This window comes from Macaca nemestrina, chromosome 8, assembly GCF_043159975.1.
Source record: "Macaca nemestrina isolate mMacNem1 chromosome 8, mMacNem.hap1, whole genome shotgun sequence".
NCBI classification, from domain to species: Eukaryota; Metazoa; Chordata; class Mammalia; order Primates; family Cercopithecidae; genus Macaca; species Macaca nemestrina.
In genome coordinates this window covers 120,054,714-120,060,329 of record NC_092132.1, presented here as the reverse complement: position 1 = coordinate 120,060,329, position 5,616 = coordinate 120,054,714, and positions in this window count along the sequence as shown.

Sequence of the window (5,616 nt, the reverse complement as noted above, 5' to 3'; positions counted from 1 at the left end):
TAACAGATGCTGGTGAGGCTGAGGGAAAAAGGGAATACTTATACACTGCTGGTGGGAGTGTAAATTAGTCCAGTCTGTGGAAAGCAGTTTGATGGATTTCTCAACTTAAAAGAGAACTACCATTTGACCCAGCAATTCCAGTATTGGGTATATACCTTTAAGTCGTTCTACCATAAAGGCACAAGCACGCATATGTTCATCACTGTTCACAATAGCAAAGACATAGAATCAACCTAAATGCCCATCAACAGTAAATTGGATACAGAAAATGTGGTACATATACACCATAGAATACCATGCAGACATAAAGAAAACCAAGATAATGTCCACTGCAGCAACATGGATGAAGCTGGAGGCCATTATCCTAAGTGAACAAACGCAGGAACAGAAAACTAAATATTGCATATTCTCACTTGTGAGTGGGAGCTAAACACTAGGCACACATGGACATAAAGAAGGGATCAGCAAACATCAGGGCATAGTTGAGGGTGGAGGATGGGAGGAGGGTGAGGATCAAAAAACTCCTTATCAGGTACTACACTTATTACCTCGATGACAAAATAATCTGCATATTAAACCTTCATGACTTGCAACTTACTTAGAAGAAACCTGCACATCTGCCCTAAATTTAAGATAAATGTTAACAAAACAGCAACAAAACACTGATCTTGGTAGAGAGGAACAGCCACGACTTGAGTGAGCCATGAGGTTAATGGTTAAGATTAATGTGTTAAAAGAACAAATAGTTGAATTGTTTGGGGAAGAATCTTACTTTTTTTTATTTTTTATTTTTCTCCAAGATGGAGTCTCACTCTGTTGCCCAGGCTGGAGCGCGGTGGAGCCATCTAGGCTTACGGTAACCTCTGCCTCCTGGGTTCAAGTGATTCTCCTGCCTCAGCCTCCCAAGTAGGTGGGATTACATGTGCCAGCCACCACGCTCAGCTGATTTTTGTATTTTTAGTAGAGATGGGGTTTCACCATGTTGGTCAGGCTGGTCTCGATCTCCTGATCTCAGGCGATCCACCCGCCTTGGCCTCCTAAAGTGCAGGGATTACAGGTGTGAGCCACCGTGCCCAGCCAAGAATCTTCCTTCCCAGGACTGGAGTGTCCTTTCATGTGGAAGGTTCTCCATTAGCATAGCTCTCCGCACCTCTCTTCCTTCACTCATTCTTTTCAACAGAGGAGAGACATCATCCCTTTAATTAGTTGGAAAAAGAACCTGGACACAAGAGGCTATGAAAACATTAGGCTGTTTTCTTCTGTCAGACACTTGATAGGGTTACATTTCTCCACCCAAATGAAGTCAGACCAGTTATTCCTTCCTCTTACCATAAGGATCAGCAGCCTGAACTATTAAGCAGGATGGTGTTGATGTTGAAGAGAGTTCCCAACCAACCCTTGATAGACACGTAGTATGAGTCTCTGTGAGTGGAAAGACTTGCTACCTATATTGTTACATAGCCTATGTTCACCAGTGCAGAAATTATCTCCTAGAAATGGAGTGATGTCTTAACAAAAAATCTAAACTATGTGGTATTGCCTTAAGGACTGGGGAACAGAGAATCAGGGAAATATTAAAGCCTGGAAATATTGTGAACCATGTTTTTCATTGACATGATATTTGATAGAAGGCATCACCTGTAATAACTAGACAGGCAGATAATATATCCAATGAACTTATTGGTCTTAGTGAAGAGTTTAGAAAAAAAGAACATATTACCATAAATTGGTGCTGTTTGCTCCATTTGAAAAGGTTCTATAATCACAGAAAAGGCTAATGAATTTGCAAAAAGAGAATGAAAATTGGGAAGAAACTTGAAGGTTTATAAGGCTTATTACAAAGGCAAAATATAAAACTGAGACGTTCTTTGAGTGATGAAAACTTAAAAGTTGATATAACTCAGCATTGCTGGTGAGGATAAAATCAGGGATTTTACTTATCACAACAGTTATTAAAACCTGAAAAAAATGGGTTAATATCATGCCTAGCAATTCCCCTGAGTTTGACAATCTGACTCAGGGAATTAAAGCTAAAAGCATAGTTCTCACCACAAAGTTTCACAAGCTCAAAGTATTTAGTAAGTCCAGAGAATGAGGCATGCCTCTAAAAGAAAGGTGGTCCTGGTTATTGGTATCTGGATCCTACTAGAATCAAATAGAAGTCATTCTTCTGAGTTGTACTGTCAGAGAAGATATGAAACAATACTAAAAACATTCTTTGAGACCTAAAAAAATTACTCTTGAAGTGCTAACCTTCCTGAGCAGGAAGCAAGCTAAAAAACTGCTCTACCTCCCAAGAGGATATGTCCTCTAATATCCTCATCAGATGTGGTCAAGAAAGATAATAAACAAAGAGGACTTTTCCGAAAGTCAGAACCAGTTGCCATAGAAATTATTTGACTATGGAGCCTTTTCCAGGAATGAGAAGTGAGGACTAATCAAGGAATGGTTACCTTTGCCAGAGATAGGGCCCATCCAACATCTGCTCAGTGGGATTTAGAATTGCTATGAACTGGTAACTACATGATATCTCCTCTCCTCCAACCCACCCCTTTTCAAATGAGAATGCTGAGGTTGTCCTATTTGCCTTCCACCATTTTATACTCTATATGTGATTGTAGTGGTTGTGGCAGGATGAGGATTTAAAAACAAAATCACTTGTTTTTGTATTTCGTAGGTGTTCAGAACAAGAAGAATTTTATCTGGTCCTGATATCAACATTTTCCCCATTACCTCTTGATGCGTTGACTACAAGTTCACCCAAAGATCCTAGACCTTGACTTGATGCTTTGACTTGATGGAATTTGGGGTAGCCTTCCTTGAAAAAGTGGTGAGTCTACTTTGTGTAAGGAGGAGAGTGAAGCAAATATTTAGTGGCAAGAAGGGAGAACTATTGGGGATGTTCACAAATATGCTGCTTGTCCTTCATTCTCTGCACAGAATAGAATCAAACCTCCCCGCCTACTTCAGTTTGTTTGAACATAAGGCTTGGTTTTGTCAATACAATGTGAGAAGAACTGGTGTGTGTCACTTCTGGCTGTGTGTGTTTCACCAAGCTTCCTTTACCATTGCCACAGCTACCTGCAGGGTTCCAGATATTGGGTACTCCATCAGCTTAAGTCCTAAAGTGAGATGCATATGGACCACATCCCTAAAACTGACGAACTGTAGAAATGTTGTGTGAGCCAGGAATAAACCAATCCTGCCTGATACTATAGCCCTCGTTTACTGCTGCTCTTGGATATCATAAGTCTTACAGGTCCAATGATGCCTAGAAGATGTAATCAGAAAGCCCCATTGTCTAAAGATGTAAGTTAAATTTTCCAGCCTGGCCTCTATAAATAACAAGATCTTATCAGTGAATTATTTGTCTTATTCTTTATTGTATGGAAATTCAAGTACAGAATAGAAGGACTGATCTGGAATACAACAAATGCAAAAATTTTCAGCAACAATTGTTGGGCACTATTCTTACAAATCTTCACAACTACTTTAATAGGGAGGTTTTGGTTATTATTCTCATATCCTTACAGATATTGTCACTATTAACAGTTTTTAAAGAAGAAGAAACTAAGATACAGAGAAGTTAATTGTTGAACAAATTAGCTTCATTTCTTTTAGTTTATGATTTATTAAAAAATAAGATGCCCAGAAAAGTGAATGAAACATTATTCTTTTTTATTTGTACAATTAAGTGGGACTTTTTGGTTGTGTCTGCATTATGCTTTGAGGAAAAAAGGAATTAGGCTTTTTAAGAATAAGAAATCATTGGCTCCTAAATAAATAATTTACTAAAATAGAATTCCAGGCAAGTAAAGGAATCTGAAAATTTATTTTAAAATGTACTCATTAATAGCCTGTCAGACCAGAAAATTGTAAAACTCTGTAGCACTTCATATTGTCTATTATGGGTAATAGTACACCGTGAAAATTTGATTTCACATTGATTGAATCATTAGACAAGTTAACTTTAAACATTCTTTGAAAAGTCATATCAATAGGAACAGATGGATAAGTAGATATACTGGTTGCATAATAAAATATTTTTAGAAGTCTGTAGGAATCTTTGGGGGTAAGAGGTGCTGAAATTTTAAACACCATGGATACCTACATGGACTTCTCTAGGGGTCAACACAATTCTGGTATAATTCTGCCTGCCCTTGCACTGTCAAAAGTGTCACAATATAAACAATTGATTAGTGGTTACCCTAACTACATGCTATCTTTTGATCTGCGTGCATGAATCTCATACCTGCTGTGAACTGAACATTTGTGCCCTACTCTCATTTATGTGTTGAAATCCTAACTCCCAATGTGATGATATTTGGACATGAGGCCTTTGGAAAATAATTATGGTTAAATTAGATCATGAGGTTGGAGCCACCATGATGAGATTAGTGCCATTCTATGAAGATGAAGGGAGCAGAGTGCTCTCTTTCCACCATGTGAGGATATAATAAGAACACCACCTTTTTCAAACCAGAAAGAATTATCCCGCCAGACACTGGATCTGCTGGCCTCTTAGCATTAGATTTCCCAGCCTTCCAGAATTGTGAGAATAAATTTCTGTTATTTAAGCCACCCAGTCTATGGTGTTCTTTTATAGCAGAATGAACTGATAAAGACAGGCGATATCTTCTTTGTATTAAAAATAATGTACTGTGGAAATATAAGAGAATAATTATCAGCTAAGAGAGAGGGAATTGCAGCTCATGGTCAATTTTCTATCAAGATAAAATAATTTAAATGCACAATATAGGTGTGTTTCTTTGATATGGTTTGACTCTGTGTACCCCACTCAAATTTCATGTTGAATTGTAATCCCAAGTTTTGTGGGAGGGACCTTGTTGGAAGTAATTGGATCATGGGGGTAAATTTTCCCTTTGCCATTCTCGTGATAGTGAATGGGTTTCCATGAGATCTGTGTGTACCACTTTAAAAGTGTGTACCACTTCCCCCTTCACTCTCTCTCCTGCTGGCATATAAAGATGTGCTTGCTTCCTCTTTGCCCTTTGGCCATGATTATAAGTTTCCTGAGGCCTCCCAGCCATGCTTCCTGTACAGCCTGTGGAACTGTGAGCCAATTAAACCTGTTTTCTTTGTAAATTATCCAGTCTCAGGTAGTTCTTTATAGCAGTAGAGAAAGGACTAATACATTCTTGTAGCAAAAAGATAGAAAGTGTTAGAACAGGCCCTTGTGTAGTTTTCAAGGCTGATATAATAATGCATTTGGTCAACTAAGTGAATGTTGGTAGAGGATTAGTGTGTTGTTGGGTGGGGTAAGAAGTTCTTGATCTCTGTTAACCTCTATATTTTTGGTGAGAAAAAAGCAGACTCATTTACCTTATCTCCAAAAGCAATCTTCAATCTAGTTTGGATACTTAGTTGATTATGACTTTTATGAGCACTTAAGCTCTCAAAGCAATCATATATTATCACATTTTCATATAGAAAAGCTATACCCATGTCTGTTCTCCAAATATGTCCCCTTTTAACCTTATTTGTAACCTTATTTCCCAGTATAAGTTTACCTTGAATTGGTCTGAAGCCAGAATTTCTGAAAGAGTCAGACAACTAATAAAGTTAGAGCTTCAGCTGCACTTACTTCTCAGGATA